General features: G+C 40.0%; 1 protein-coding gene across 17 annotated transcripts in view; it reads left to right on the top strand.

Moving 5' to 3' along the window:
• Positions 1-17,475, top strand: part of LDB2 (LIM domain binding 2) — a 220,091-nt gene that overhangs the window by 143,998 nt on the left and 58,618 nt on the right. The gene's annotated exons all lie outside the window — the stretch shown is intronic.

The raw sequence follows: 17,475 nt of genomic DNA, 5'->3' as shown, positions 1-17,475 counted from the left end.
ACTGCCATTCACTATTGTGGTTTCTTGCAATATGATGCTTAAAGCCCAGGCAAGCTGCAGCATTACAGTCGGGCCAGACATTTCTTTTAGCTGCAGATAGGCATGTTAATTTAGTTACATGCTCCCAGAAACATCCTTGTTATCAGTTCATGGTGGTTGCCTCCTGGGTGAGTACAGTTCCCCAGTAAAGATCTAAAAAGCTCCAGGAAAAACTGAGTCCAGTGGCACAGAACATCTTCCAAAGCTCTTTCCACAGCCACATATTAATTACTGAATTTAGCCTAACAGCTACAGATCTTCCAACAATGCTGACTTACTTTCTAGCAATAGGAAGCTTGATAACCCTGCTAAACCACAATGCTAATCAGTCTAATCAAGTCTCTAACCAGACTGGAAAATGTGTTTTCGGTTTGAAGAGCAGCAATTCATGTATTTGTCATTTTATATTTTTCTGCCTAGCACTTACAATAGCTTTTTCTTGCTATGCTCCATCTTCTATGAGAAGCCTGATACATCCTCACAGATCTGTGCTTTTCCACTTCTTTTCCTGTACTGTGAAGATGCATGAATGCTTATTTTGATAGATACAGATAGTTATTTTTAAAACACGAGGTCATATCAGAATGTTTATTTCTTGACACACATTGTATTCTAAGGTTCTATTCCAAATCTACATGATAAGTTATCCTTTTTCTTACAACCAATTTTAGATCACTGCTGCTTAATAGCTGATTTTTAAGTGCTTTAGTTAATTTCTTGCATATAAGTTGTCTTTATGTCACAGGTTGCTCTGAAATAAAATTTCTTTAATGGCCATTTTCTTAAGAGGTAATTTACTACCATCTCATTTTGCCTGACCTTTAAATTAGTTTTAAGCAACCACAATATTAGAACATTTGAACAAATGCAACACAGATTTATCAAAGTTATTATCCCAAACTACAGGAGTACCTAGATAACAGGAATCATGGTAGTCCTGATATTATTTGAAGTTCAGCATTTGATACAGGATCACACACGGGCACTTATTAGTCCAGTTCAACAAGGTGGATGTTAGTAGTGACACTGCAGAACTGAATGGAGCTGAATAAAAGAGAGATGACAACAGGTTATGTTAAATGGGGAACTGTCACACTGGAAGGAAGATATCAGCAGAATTTTTCAAGGATCAATCTAGAGGACTTGACTTACTTAACATTTTAATTAATGATGTTGGCACAAAATGTAGAAGTAGAGGAATGGAATTTGGTGATGGCAAAATATTGTGAGGCATCATTAATATGAAGAATGATCAGAATATTACACAGGAAAAAATGTTCTGACCTTGAGGACTCCAGTAATAGAAATGAGATGAAATTTAAGCGTATGGATGGCACTTAAGGGCTGCTAAAAAGAATTTCTGCAAAAGACTTATCAGTTGAAAACGACAGGGGTGGCAAAAGACCTATGTGTAACAATCAGTCATAGAATAACTACGAGTCACCGACATGATACAGCTGAGAAGAAAGCAATGTGATCCTAGAAAGTATCAAATCAGATATTTCCTGTGGAGACAGGGAAATGTGAATGTTGTAGCAGCACTGGAGAGATCACTTTTGAAAAACTGGACACCCATTTTTAAGAAAGATTAAATCCAAATGGAGCAAGCATTAAGAAGAGTTATAGGGATGATTAGAATGATACAGAAGCTTATGTTGTGCAAACGGAGTAAAAAGTTGTGTCTTGTTTTAGTCCGGTAATACAAGGTTGAGAGGAGACGACTTCTGTCTGCATGCTCTTCAAGGGAAGAAAGAGCAGCATGGGAGAAAAATGGCACCTGACACCAAAACAAATGGGGGTGAGTGAATGTAGGCTGGAAATTAGAAGAACATTTCTAGTCGTCAGATCTGAGTCAGTACTAGCAGGGGAGGAAGAAATGGGCTAGTTTTGAGATAGAGCTCAGTAAGCTCATGCAAAAGATTATATGTTGTGATTTGCTGAGTCAGTAGGGGACTAAATCTGCAGATTTATGAGGTCTTATGTTCTTTCTGTTCTTGCTGTTAATCACCTATGTATGCATCATATGCGGCACAGCTTGGTTAGACCATGCAAGCTTATTTATCCTCAAATTGATATTGAACAGCAAAATGCTCCCTTTCCTTGAGAGGTATCCTCATTCATGCCTAAAACATTGCTCAAAAGTATTCAGACTCACAGAACTGTAGAATCATAGAATCATTTCGGTTGGAAAAGACCTTTGAGATCATCAAGTCCAACCATTAACTAAGGACTGCCAAGTCCATCACTAAACCACGTTGCTAAGCACCAGAAGATTTATTGGAGGTACTTCAGGTTGTACAAAAGATTGATTGTATTATAAAAAAAAATATGGAATTATTCTCATTTATGTTAAGACAACATTACATGATTTTGGCAAAGGAAACACAAAATGGGTGTAAATAAAACTGCCGGGCTGCTAAGAAGACATAAACCACCTTTAATACCAACAAAACTCGGATTGTCTTTGCTGACACAAATGCAAACCTTAAAAAATACAGAGTGTCTGCTCTACCTGTTGTATGATCGCTTCTACAACTAATTCACCAGAACAGTGGTAGGAAGTTTTACTCAAGAAAGAGGTTGAATTTGGCTCAGAATATAAAAGGAACTTCTTGGGCGTTGCCATCCTTGCAATGTGAATTCCACCAGTAGAAATTCTAATGCACATCATTTCTAGCAAGGCAACAAATGTGAAGGTTCTGGACAGGTAAAAATGTTGGGATTTAGATGCCTGTCAGTAGCAACTATACAGGAAAGTTTTCTGATTAAAAACATTTGCAATGGGCTAAATTATTTTCTGACTTTAGGAAACAAAAAGAATTGAAAAATATATGCAAGAAAAGAAAGAGGCTCTGCTGAACAAAGCAAGTCCAGGTTATCTAATTTCAACTGTGAAACAGTTCTTCACATTACTCCCCTACAGTAATGGATTTGGGGGGGTGCGGGGGCAGTGGTGTTATGTCTTAATAGAACACTTAAAATAACAAGAGCTGTTATTAAAAGAAAGTAGAAGAAAATTCTTAGTGGGGAGCATCTTGGGTTTGCTTGGCTCACACTACTGGAGAATACTTGTCTTGTTTGAAAAGTATTTTGGTGTTATAATTATAGAACCCTCTGGGCTCTCTTCAGCACAAAGTATCTGCTGCTTTATTATTACAGACATTACAGAAGGTTGTGCATAGAGCTCTGCGCAAAAACAATTCTTCCAGTATAAACATCCTTTTCGTAGAAAGTTGAAACAAAAAAAAGAATGCAGTACAATGACATGTTGCTAAGCAGCAAAAAGGACACATGTCAAGAACCATCTATGTCTTTTGTATTATTATACTTCCTTTCCTCACACCTTCATCACACAAGCTGTTATGATTCTTATGTACCCATAATAGGGAGAGAAAATGATACAGAAGCTAGTTTTTCCTCCATTTCTTCTCCAATTCCTTTTTTAAAAATCTAGTGTTAAAGACAGGTCCCTGGTGGGCCTAAGCTGGTTGAGACATTACTAATTTCAGTTCAGTCCAGGGTTTTAGGCATTTTTGGTGTAGCTGATTAATTCCTTAGTTGATGGGCATCATGTTGAAGTCTTTTGGGCATGGGTTGCTCTCAGAAATGAAAGGAACATCTTGCCAAAAGGGAAAATATTAACCTTAGAAATAAAATTGGCCTCTCTAGACAGTGGGGAGGTCAGCAATATTCTGCTGCTTTCCTATTGGGATAGTTAAGACCTGCAAAATGGGGACTTCCAGAAAAAAGAGGTAATTTGGAAACATTACCAAGCAGAAGTTTTGAGATGGCTTGCACTGACCACTAGTTTATGTTGCTGATCACGTCTCTCATTCACTGGAATAGGTGCAGTTTCTTCCTAGCAAGTTTTCACTGAAAAAGCATTAAGGTCTCCCTCTTGCTCTCCCACAAGCATTTATTTCTGTGAGTAGTTTCAGTGACATGCATTTGTAAAGTGTCTTGTATTAAAGACCTTTTGCTAATTGATTACATTTTTTTTGCAAGGATGTATTTTATGGTAATAACATTCCATGGTTTTAAAAGCATTTATTTACTGTGAAACTATTACAGAGCACTTTCAAGACACACTATCTTCCTGATAACAAATGTCTCCTGAAATGAGAAAGAGCTTTCCTTAATTTAAAATTTCAGTATTCAGATTATTTTTTATTATTACAGCTATTTAATAATCTCTTCCAAGTAGTTTCATACTTTCAAGGTCAAGATTTTTTAAAAGGAGTAATGGGACCCAAATTCCTTTTCACTTCTATCAAACCAACTGTGATGAAGTAATGGTGTTCTGCAAGTTGGCATTGGAACAACAAATTATACACCAGCCAGGATTCATCAGCGAGGGCACATGCCTTTTTCTCGATGTGCCCTATGACTATATGACTAATAAAATGCCTATTTTTATTGTGTGTGGTCCAGCTTCAGAATAATAATCATCCTTGTTAAATTAATGAAAAATCAATTTAGCAATCAAATATTTCAGCCATAGTGGGTGGCTGAGTTAAGAAAGTATTATAAGCAGAATATAGTTTGTTCAGCCATATAGGCAGTTGTTGAATTTCTTATTCAGCCATCAATTACTGCAAAATGGTTAGCTGAAATTACAATTAAATAATGGTGGCAAACCACACTGTTCGAGCACAGTCACATGTGGAAACAGCTGTAGTTATTTTGAAAGTGACCATCCCCGCTGTTTGCTGCTGCTCTTCCTCTGGAGGTGGCTGATCCCGGAGGGGGGCTTTTGTCACCTGGTGCCTGGCCAAGGCTTCAGCCACCACCAGGATCTCGTTTGCAGTAGGAGCCTCCACGAGGGCTGTTGTGGTGTCTCTGTGGGCTTGTAACTGGCAGCAGAATGACAGCAAGCAGCTAAGGCTGGTCACGTCTATTGCTCCCGCTCTGCCTCCCACATGGGTCTGCCTTGAGCACAGGCCTTTGCTCACATGAAGTCATCCTTAACCCCTTCTGTTGTGGAACGTTTGTAACAGCATGCTTCATGCTGTGTGCAAGGAGGAATAAGCTTTACCTGAATAATATCTGTTCACCCACTACTGCTGTGACCACACTTGGAATGCGGCTGCTCCAAGTCCTTCAATAATATTTACTGTCCTGCAATTATACTTCTATCAAACTGTGTGTAGATTAGGAACTAGGCTGTAAGAGCAATATTTTCAATGGAAGCATTTGCATTAAGCTTTCTCTTTCAGTTTCCCATGCGTTCAGTACCCACCTTTATGACACGAGTGAAAATAATTAATTGCTTCTTGATGAAATAATTGCTCCCAATTTACTGTGTGCCATAGGACCCTGCAGAAGACATGGGACAGGCTTTGAAATTTGCTCTCAAGATTTTCAAGGGAAAATGATGACAAATTAAGGAAGACTTTGGGGCTTATCATGTGAGTTTGTGATTCCATTTTAGGGTTCAGCTTCTCACAGAAAAGCAGTGACATAATACTGTGGGCCAAGTCTTTCCTATTTTTTCAGGGTACAAGGGTTTTTTAGTACCTACTGTCTCAGCATTATATGCTTGCTTACATATTCAGGGGGAAGGGTTGTTCTCTGCGAGCTTATCTGTTGCAGTATTTCCAGCTATCCTGTTTTAAAGCATTTGCTGGTAAGCATATAATGTATGCAATACACCATGAACAAATACCAGAGAAAAACCCCATAAAAACTTGTTTTGTGTCTTGAAAGAGGATGTGGGTTCAGATGTGCTCCAACACTGCACCACTACAGCGTCTTTTTAGTAGTTTTACATGTAGGCGTTTGCTATTAGGTGTTTGCTATTGTTAAAAGTGACAGCTACATCCCCCTCTTTAGGCAAGCCTTTTAAAAATAAGCGTGATTTACATATTGTTCGCATATTTTAATTCACGATTTGCATATGCTAATTAACAGTGGATTGCAGCAACAAATGGTATTGTATGTAGTTAGCCTAAATTGTAAAGAGTTACAGGAAGGCTTGTCTGCTCCAAGGCGGGGGGGGGGGCCCTTCTGTATCTCAGCAAAGGCTGAACTGCTGTTGACTCTTCCCAGTGATGCTGAGGGGCGTTTCTGCATTGCACACATCAAAAGCATAAGTAAATAAACACAATGGTTTTGTTTCCTATTTTCAAAATATGTCTTGCAACTCTAGAAGGGAATCATCCCTTGCTGTCAATGTCTTTCATGACAGTAACTTTGTGCCAGATCATATAGGGAGTTGCTCTTGAAGTCAGCCTACATTTCTGAAACTTTTTCAGGTAATAAGGATCTTCACCTGAAGAGCAAAATCATATAAAAATTAAATGTCTCTTATAACCATGGATAGGAGTCAGGAAGCAGAACTGTGGTGTAGAGCGAACCATATGAACACGCTACTTTGTAGCATGGACTGTCATGCCATGGAAAACAGCAGTGCTGCAATGTGAGATTCATTTCTGCAAAAATACGTATTGGAGGAAACATCCAAGGTTTTGCTCAAAAAAAAAAAAGTTAGATAGGAAAGGACACAGTAGGGAATAACTACTTTGATGATATTTAGGTTGCTGAGTGTTACAACAGTTGACCCATACCAGAATAATCTTATAAAGAGAGCCCACTGGGATCCTTCCGCTCTGTAGCAGACACACTGGCATCAGTTTATATATTTTCTAGGCCACTACGTTTCAAACAAGAGCTACTGTCAGTGATGCATTGAGAAAAAATAGTGAGAAAAGACAAAAAGAAAACCTGTATAATTTTCCATTACATTGACACCAATGTGGTATCAATAATATGGATCATCCATCTTGCAATAGTGTATTCCTGTGGTTAGCAGACACGCAAGTGGCCAGTGATTCTTTCCTTCAACATATCTAATGTTGCTGGCAGTACAGTTTTTATTCGATGTTTCACCAAGACTCCTCTTCATATATAAAGACAGCATAGTAATTCCAGGTAAATCTAGGAGCATGACTCATAGATGGGTAGGTAGTTGGAGGAATCCCCTATATCTGCCATCTCACTTGTGCCCGTTAGGGAACATCCATTGGCAGTCACCCTCCTGCGACTAGTTTGCAGACTTGGCAGGGAGCACAGCTACATTTGCTTAAGGTACGTCAACCCAATGTACCATGGTCAGTATAGTAAGTATGGTGTACGGGAAGGAGCTGATTATTCAGTGTAAGTAGGCTAGTTACATAAATGTTTTGTGTTTCACATAAATCACTATATAATATACCAAACTATTAATTACTGGAATCACTGGAGGGACAAAAAAGATACCCAAAACATAGATATTGGCATTTTTTTCGTAACACTCGAGTGTAAACATAGAAGTTTCTTTGAAAAAAAGTAGAATTTTTCTTGGTTTCTGATAGCATTTGGGTTAAAATTTACTCCTGATAAAGTAAACACCACTTTTTCTTGACACTGTTAAGAATGTCATTCCTCAAGTGTAACTTGTAGCTCTGATGCAGTAAACAAAAATGTTGTTTTGTTAGTACTACCATGTGCTCTTAAATCTTCTCACAGTTGTACAAAAACCTGTGTTCTGAAATTTAACCATTCCCATCACCTTTCTTGAGATTCTGCAAGTTTGGGTACATTTATCCCTACTCAGAACATACAGACCACCGGTAACAAACAAGTGGCAAACAAGAATTCTTCAATGGAAAGGCTTTGGGTGACCTTCTTGCGAGTGACTTCCTTGTGAGTGCCCCTTTGAAGGACACTGAATGGAGCAGATGGCTTACGACATGGGGGAGTAAAATGTGAATGGGATGACATACAAGTGATGAAACTCGGCAAGGGGGAGGGGAAAGCAGGTGGAAGTAACAGAGGAGGAGGAAAAGTTCAGTTCCCCTACGCAGCATCCCCACGCAGAGCGAAGGCTTCCTGTTAAGTTGCCTCTTTGGGGGTGTAGTCTGCCATCTGCCTCGGAAGTGGCGGATTTCTAGGGGAAATTAAAGGTGAGAAATGTCACTCAGAGCCACTGCTTGTGAGTGTGCTGCACGCCACCTCATGGGAATAGCTCTGGGAAACCAGACTCGTGCTGCTTTGCTGGCACAGTGTGCGTATGGTTAGAAGCTCCTGTTCTGCCCCAGTAGGATATTGCGTGAGTGGGTAGGCATAGAGGATTAGCCTGAAGAAATTCAGAATCACTTTGCTAAAGCTTATTGCTCCTGGGGTGTGCACATTATGTAGATGCAAAACACATACTGTAAGAGAGGGTTGCTATTTTCTTCTTTCCTAAGGATAGGACCCTATATACCCATGTGAGCCTAATCTGCAGTAACAGGTTAGATTCAGTTGCGTCATGTGGCAAAAAGAAACTGCTCCACGAATCTCTTCTGCAGTTATGTGACATGCGCTTGGTACATTGCGCTGTCAATGTGGAAACCTACTGGGTATGAAGCCCAGGGGAGAAGAGCCTTCAGTATCACTTTGGTTGCTGTGAATTTCTTTCTCCATTAACTTGCACACACTCAAATAAGTTCCAGGCCATAGCTCAGGCCATCAAAATGATTTTACTCTTTTCCAATGGCAAGCAAAATAGCCATCCCTTTCTAAGAAGCACTTGCCTCTGAGGTTCTTGCAAAGGCAGGAAGCAAGAGTTTCCAGCTCAAAAGCCTGCGAGAATAAACTTCCTTATATGATTTTTAGCACTTCCTAACTCTAACCAAATGTGAGGTGTGTGGGAATAACCTTTTAATTTATCTTTCTAGCTGTGCTGATTCTAGGAACAGGAGGATAGGAGAGATGTGGATAAAGTACTGTATAAAATACAAGAGTGCTGATCCAAAAAAATTTTAAATGTCATGTCCAGTCCAAGGTTTTTGCAGAGGTCTGGGAACCACTCTTATTTGTCTAAATTGCTTTATGCCTCACTGTGGGTGATTCTCCCATCTTTTCTAGCTTTTTGTAGCAAAATGACATTTTAGTTTTGAAGTAATCCACAATTTTGCTGAAAAAAATAACATGCAGAATTCAGTTTCTATTGGCGAGTAGTTGCAGAGCAAAGCCCATGTTTTCTAAGGTTTTCAAATTGCGCACGGTGTGCTTTACTGACGTGATCCAGACACACAGGGAGGAGAAAGAGTGCAGCTATCTGTCCTGCATCAGGGTATGGCACTCCTCCTCTGCCCTTACCTTCATGAAAATGAAGATCATTATCTTCAATTCTTCTTATTGCTTTGCAAGCAAAATTCCTCCTGTTTTAGTGGAGATCCATGAGAGACCAGGATTTGTCCTTGAATAATGTCTGAAGTAAGTTCAGGATTATCAGGGAGAAAAATGATTTGAAAATATTCATGTATGAGCGTACTGAAGGAAGACTGACTTTAGGCAGAGATATTTTTCTGTGGTTAAGGTGAAAATATGACTTTGTAGGAACGTTGGTTTCTATTACTCTTCTGTGTAATGGATGCCCACAACATAACAATTTTGGACGGGCATTTTGTGCATTTTATTCCATCACCTTTTTTATTTGTCTTATAACAAATGTATGTTTGGTTCCTACCAAGCTTACTCTTACATGGCATTAGGTTTTATAAGCAAGTAAGTCCGCTAATTTTCACTGCAGTCATCAGCACAAATTTGTTTCCAGATCCTGAGCTATTTACAATGTTGCTGTTAAAAAATCAAATATTCCTATTTGTGAAATATGTACAAATTATTTGAAACGCAGGGGATATTTCAAATATGTTCATGTACAGCACCATATTTGCATGTTTAGATTGCAAGGTGGAATATCTTTTTATTTTTATTATTCGGAGTTCTGTTTGATCATAACAGATGTGAAAGATACCGAATTAAATTGGTTTTCCCACATTAGATGATTCCTGTGCTTTTTTCAAATTTGGTAGATTTTGAAAAATATTTAATTTGTCAAAGAAGTATTTTGAATTAGATAGTCATATGCATGTTAAGATATGAGAACACTGAGATATTGATCTGGATCATTCTCCCTGAAGTCAACAGGAATGCTTACTGGCAGCATTTCACTGTAACCCTATCAAGGCTGCTGAAAGGTGAATGTTATTGCTAAACCTTTGGCCTTGAATTTCTTCTGTTCTGTAAGAAACTATGTTCCAAGACAAATTTTTTTATGTTTCTGGTGTGGGATCAGGAAGTTTGTATATAGTTTTCTGTAATGAAATTATAAGTTGTTAGTTGATATTCAGAGCATGGAGTTCCCTGTGTTCTCTTTGTACGGGGATGTTAATAGCTGTTAGCAGCCATGGCTTCCATGCAACCATCACCTTTGTAGCTTTACACCTGTTAATTTTTGGAAACAGATATGATGGGCCAGGCAAGGATCACATCACACTCGTCTTTTCACATCACACTCGTCCTTCTTTTTTTCCATTTTTTTTCATAGGTTTTTAGTTTGGCTGTTGCCAGGCATAGGTGTTGGTCTGGGTGGGTGTTCGGGTTGATCCTGTGTGGGGGATGGTTATGTTTTGTGTTTGGGGGGTCCCTGGAGTGGTCCTGACAGTGGCAGTTCAGCATTGTCATGGGAACTACCTCTTACCTGTAGTAGTTCCAGAAATGAGTGAGTCGTTGTAGCAAAAATATATCAAGATGATGATATAATGACTCTCTGTGAATGTGGAAAAAATGTATCATACAGCTCAAAGGACAGAAAACATGGGAAGAGGCTATTTCAACTTCAGCACAGATTTGTTACAGCACTTATTACTGATGTTACCTTTTTCAAGTTAAGAGAATTCTGCATTACTTGGAGCATAAAATTTTATTAAAAACTACGTATAACATGTTCAGGCTGAAGCTTATAAACCTGTTACATTGCTTGCCCTTTTCTGAAAGTGGTTCTTTATTATTTGACATTATTTTGTCAAACATCTGATTTGTATAGCTGAACGCAGGGCACTTGCCTTCGTTTTAAGGGTAATAAGCAAGCTGCACTTTTAAAACCAACAAAACATTTTTAAATGGTAGAATATTTTCCTAATTATTTTATCTAGTGTGCTGAATACCTTTTTACTTTCTCTGCAGTTAGCTTCCATGAGCTTGAAAGAGAAAGAGAAAGAGAGTGGGAAACCAAGCTTTGCTGCAGAAAAAAAAGAAATCAAAGCCAACCACCAACGGCTTTTTGAAAAAGAGTGTTCTGGTTGTTATAAAACATGTATATAACTGACAACTGATATTATCCACTGGTGAGATATTGTTCATATGTCTACAGCATAAAATTACCAGAAAAATCATGCTGGTTATCAATCCACATGTGCTCAATGCAGTTTGAGGATTTTGAGAATGCCATGTGTATCTTTTATCATATCACCATAACCCCTCACCTCCCACCAGTTCTCCAGACACACTCCCCACTACGTTATGTCCCCTTTGATGCACGTATCAACGCATTTCACCTCCGATATTTTTCACCTGAATGTGGACCATGCTGTGATGCTTGACTGACACTGCCTGAGCATCAAGTCCTGTGTTCAGGGAAGGGACTATCTTCCTCCTTCGCATCGCCTGCCTGTGGGCTTCAGTCTTGCCATGACAAGAAGTCTTGCAGCACTGAGGAGGTCAGCTATGCCTGTATGGCAAATGCCTATTTGAGGCTGTTCTGCCCACACACTGAGCTGACCAGATGCTGTGTGGCCATTTCCATCTGGCTCAAAGCCCAAACAAATACATCCTGCCTCTTCACAGGGTTTACTTGCTCAGATGTGATGCCACGCTGAGCAAACATGTAGCTCTTGGTTTACTTGGAGTTTTAGCAGAGCAAGCTGATGTCTGCCTACAAGGTGGTTTATAGACACATTCAGGGCTATGTTTCCACTGTAGTAAGGAGGAAGTAGCTTTAACTTATTTAAACTAGCTGCCGTAAGTACTGTTACTAGCTTTCTCTCAGTAGAAGGGAGCTTGTGGAGAGCTGCAGAAAGCATCTGAGAAGAAAGGTAAATTCTGCCTGAACTGAGCCCTGCGAGGTCCCAGCAGCCTGTACTTGTCCTCAGGCTTCTCATCAGGCATGGTCGTGGTGGTGTGAGGTGCTGTTCTGGCAGATACAAACTGGACTGAAACCAAAAATGGGATTTATCAGAGTTGCAGGTAATGGAAGGTTTATGTTGCTCCTGATTTTGCCTGGATATAAATCAGCAGCTTTAGAAGTGAAAAAAAATATCCACTACACATGGTACTCTGTCTCAGTCACTCACAGCTTCTCTTCTAGTGTTTCTAAGGGTGAAAGGGACCTATGCATTATTCCGATCAGTACTTTGTCAGTTGTTTATTCTTCCCTCCTATAGGCTGTAAATGTTTAATAGTATTTCTTGAATACATTTTCACTGCCTCAGCTTCCCATCTCAACATGGTTCAGAGAGTGGAGATCAGAAACTGGAAGAATTCCATTTGCTGACATCTGTCTTCGGAATAACTTTGCTCCAGCAAATATAGCAAAACAGATCTTCTTACATGCGTTTGTAGGAATGGCTTGAATATTATTTATACAATCTGGGGCTGGGGGGGGGGGGGGGGGGGCGAAGAACCCCAGCATAATGGCCAAATTCTTTGCAGGTTGTAATTGGTGTGGTTCTAGTCACTTGCTTAATTTTTGTGGAACTGTTTGGATTCAGATCAAGAGATCAATTGAGTCGATTGCTGTGAAACATGTGGGCTGGTCAGTTTACCCACCAGCAGCATGAACCCACCACAGAAAGGCATACACCCATATTCTGCAGCAGCTAAGCTTTGGTTTTGAGCTTTATGTCTAGGTACTGCCCCAGACCAGCTTGGGTACCTGCATAAAGGAATTGTGGCAGTATGCGAGGTTTGGCAAATATCATTTTATCTTAATGCTATTTTGCTTGTGCTTTTACATAATTTTTTGTTTAATGCTGTTTAGTATTCTGCTAGGTCAGATGAAGTCAGGGGTCAGGGGTGTGCTTGATTTAATACAACTGGATGGTTTGCCTGGTTTTTTGTCTGTTCCTTTTGGTGTCCTGTCATTTGAATTTTATGTTTTTGCCTTTAGTCTTGAGACGACTTTTCTGGGTATCATTTTCTGTGCTGTGTAGGTCCTTTATGCTGGTACAGATTGCATTTGTTCATCTAAAATGCCTGTCCTGCACAATTTCCATCATTTTTATGGTCTTACATTTTGTCATTTTCTGCTTGAGTTTGGTTGTGGTTTGTTATGTTTTGACAGTGGTTTGTCACACAGCTGTGAATAACCTCTTTGGCTTGCCTTTAAAACTTTCTTCTCTGCAGTTGTTGAACAAAATTATCTGTAATACTCTTTCTTCAAATAGAATGATTAGCACAGACAGAAGTGTGAGTGACTGTATACTGCAACCAGGCAAACCATTTGTTCTGGCTTTATTTACTTTCAGAGTGAAGAATTTTTTTATGCAAATATAAATATTCTCTTCACTAAAATATTTGAGTGTAGATCTTTGCTGGGGAGTGATGGTTTTGTTTTATAAGATGTGGAAGTTTTACAGTTAAAACTGGAGCTTCCTCAACTACGGTATATCTTTTGTCTGTAGAAAGAGAGTATGGGTAACCCCCTCAGACATTTCTCCCTTGCAGCCTAAAAAATCAGCTTAGACCATAAGCTTCCTCAGAAATGTGCCTGCCATGAGAAATTCTGAATTTTTCAATGTGGGTAAGGGTCTGGCCTGCTCTGTCTACTAGAAACCTAGTTCAGTTGTTTAAACAACAAATTATATGGACTCTGAGTTTTCATTTTGTGACTGGTTAGCAGGCTCCCTAGTTCTTGGAGTGTTGTCGCTGGGCACATAATGAAAACCTAAAGCTTGAAGCTGGTACGCAACCGTGCGGGCCAGGGCTCTGCTGTTTGTGCTTGATTCGAGGTGCTGGTGCTGAGGCCTGCAGGAAGGGGCTGACGGCGGGGCACGGCGGGGCGTTGCAGCAAAGAAGCCAGCAGGAGGGTCTGAGGGAAGGGATTGCCTCAGTGCTGGTGAGACACATCTGGAGTAGGATATCCAGTTTGGGCTCACCATTGAGGAGCAAGACATGGATGCACTGGAGCGAGCCCAGAGAAGAGCCATGAACACGATTAAGGGCTGGGAGGCTTTGTCATACAACGAGAGGCTGAGAGAGCCGAGACCGTGCAGCCTGGAGAAGGGGCATCTTCTCAATGTGGGGACAGATCTTCTCAGCATTGCCCAGTGAAATGCAAGAGGTGCTGGGCACAAAGTGAAACACAGAAAATTCCATTTCAACATAAGGAAAAACTTCTTCCTCAAAGGATGGTCAAACACTGGCACAGATTACCCAGAGAGGTTCGGAGAGCTCCATCCTTGGAGATACTCAAAACCCAACTGGACACAGCCCTAGCCAGCCCACTGCAGGTGACCCTGCTCTGAGTGGGGCGCTGGACCAGACGATCCCCAGAGGTTCCCTCCAAGCCCAGCTGCCATCCTGTGGAAGGGATCTTGGACTCCTGCTTGCTCTCCTCACCCCCTGGTCCACAATATCTTAGCCCGAGGCTTAAATACTTGAGATCTGAAGACTGAATTTTGTAGTGAGCAATGATTTAATGGCTGGTAGTGGGCTCCAGTATAATAAGGAAAGAGCTGGGAGGAAATTTTGTTGTAATAGGTAGTCTGGCTGAGCCTTAGTGAAAACTTAGGCTGACGCAGTTCAGCTTTGTACTGGGACATATAGAGTCTTTTTACAGTTATTTTCTGATTGTTTTTACCAAGATAAATTGTAGTAAAATATTGTCTTTCTTCAGAGAGTTGATGAATTTAAAACTGAGTTACAGATTATGTGTCTATGAGAATAAGGGTCACAAGGTGTGAGGCGGTAAGCCGAGGTCTCGTTGTCATGAAGTTTCTGTCACTTATTCTTGACCCAAGTGTGTTTTAGAGGATTGAAGTGCTAGTTACAGACTTGTGAGAAAATGAAATACACTTGTCAACTGAATCAAAATTACATAGGCAAATCCTCACCAAGGTAAAATGTTGTTAGAAAAGACTTATTGGAGGAAAGGCAGAGTCAAACCTAACACAATGATTTAATTTCACAGGACAGAAGGAACTGGAGAGGGAAACCCAGATAGTTACAGTTTTATAAGTGTTAGTATTTTGGATTATAGCTTTTAACTGTAGGCAGCATTATTGACATAAAATAAATGAGATACCAAAGATACCATGAAAGTATCAGGGATCAAAACAAAAACACCCCCGAACATTGGGTTCCAGATGTGGGAAGGATTCCAGTCACTCAGTCACAGTGCTCATCCCGCTTTGCAGTTTTGTTACAAAATTGAGAACGAAGGCAAAATGGTTGGAAACCTTAGATTTCCCCAGTTTCCATGGAGTGCTAAGTAGATCGTTAACGTTAAGAACAAAATTGTAAGGACATGGGAAGAACGTATATATGGCTAATTTTACTCCTTAAAAAGCTGTGCTTTATTAGCAATATGGAGGGAGTGCTCCACTGTCTTCTGAACTTCATGGGAGTTTAAAATCTATAATGTCTGTAGATTATAGAGATGTTTTATGAATGTGTAAATACAATTTACTGTATCCCTAGTATACTACTATTAATAGTATACCATGTATTATTATTATGATTATTACTACTACTGTTGTAATAGATTTTAAATCATACATTCAATTTCACTTTAATATTTGATTTGTATAAATGACTAGAAATTTCCTATAAGTGGAAATTAATCATACATTAGAATTTTTATTCTAGAAGTAGTCTAAATGATAGGATCCCAATCTTACCCGCTAGATAGGGAGGAAAAAAAGGACAGGTCTGTGTGTGCCAGATTCTGCCTTGGATACATGTGGGTGGTTTAATCAACATGGCCCACACGTCTCTGAAACAGAAGTTGGACTTATTAGACTGTCTTTTCACTGCCTTTTGTGCTGTACTATCAAGTCTGACAGTAGCTTTTCCTGGGAATTGACAGTTTCATGTTTTTTGGGTTTGAATCTACTCAGCAGATAAGGTCTCACAAAGGTGGAGGGGCACTCCACGAGCAGCCTACCTTGCAGCTCTTCCAGAGAGCAGGTCACAGTACTGAAAACTGAAAACTGGAGCTTTACTGTTGTCCAGCTTCACGGAAGGATCCCTCCCTCCACGTCCCAGCCAGATGGACTGTGTCTGGGAGGGAACACACCTGATGTGCTATTTCACTGGGACAAATTTGGGCAAACAGAAGTATAGGCAGAATAACAGCAATGACGTCACTGTGTAACTCCATGAAGTTTTGCTTTATGCGTACTGATTTTTTTATTTTAGTTACAAAAACATACATAACTGAACATGACAAGGTCTGGCCCACACAGATGTCAATTAGCCATGCCCAGAGATGTCAATTAACAATTAATGGAAAGCTCAGCCTTTCTTCTGCAGTGCTCAGGAAAGCCCATTTGCAGTCAATGGGAAGTCATCCCCTGGCTTCCCTAGCTCTGACATCTGGCTGAGGGAGAGTTAGTTGTAGCATCTCCATTTAATTACTGAGATCCAACTGTGATAATCACTCAAGCAAGAGGCTTTCATGGTCCGCCTAGAGCTTTACAGGTCACCTCAACATTTTGTGCTGGGAGCCAAAAAACCCCACAGCCCTAACCAGCAGAGTTCCTCAAGCCCATCCATAGCATGTTGATGAGATAATCGGCTGCAGGCTGCACCAGAGCTTCCAAACAGAGCTCCTTTAAGCTATAGGCACAGGGTGGTTTTTCTTCATTCTGTTGCTGATTCTGTGGAACTTTTAAAGGCTTTTTATACTTTATGTTTTTATTTGTGTCTGTTTTATTACTTATTTTATATCCTAACTCTAATTGAAGACATAGGACTTGACAGGATTCAGAGCTGCAAAAACCAGCCTGGAAGCAATAAACCCAATATTTTTATTTCACTGATTAACACTTCCACTGTTTCAGTTCTATACCAACTTGGCAGTTATCTAACATGGTGTATATGTATATGCTAAATCCAAGTCTCTGCCCCTGAGAGCTTCTACTGTAAAGGCAACAGATGAGCAGTTCAGTGAACGAGGAGGGGTTTGCTGTCAAGCCCTGCTTCTGCAAAGAGCCTGTGAACATGCGTTCTGTAGAGGGCACTGAGATTTTGACAGCCTATCTTTGGGACACAAAGGGAGGAAGTGTTCTTCTATTCCTAGCCCACAAATAATACCAGCTTCCTGTGAACTAGGAAAACATGTTTACTTTCTATTTTATTCAAATCATCCTTGGGAGGAAAAAACAAACCAACGGTACCATCACCACCACATGGTGCGAGCTGGTACCACAATTATATTACCTACTATTTTTTAATTGGTTTTCTCCCATAGCTAGTGTGAGGCTTGCAAAAACCCTGAACGTCACAAATTATTGCCATCCCACCTAGAGATCGCTGGACTTTTTGGCTCAATTTGCGATGGAAAAATAATTTTAGACTTATAAACATATTCCTGAGAGAATAAAGTATTTTACACTCAGACAAACGTAT

Source organism: Falco peregrinus, chromosome 2 (assembly GCF_023634155.1).
Source record: "Falco peregrinus isolate bFalPer1 chromosome 2, bFalPer1.pri, whole genome shotgun sequence".
NCBI lineage: Eukaryota > Metazoa > Chordata > Aves > Falconiformes > Falconidae > Falco > Falco peregrinus.
Note: the sequence above shows the minus strand (reverse complement) of the source record. Positions and strands in the feature narration are given on the sequence as shown.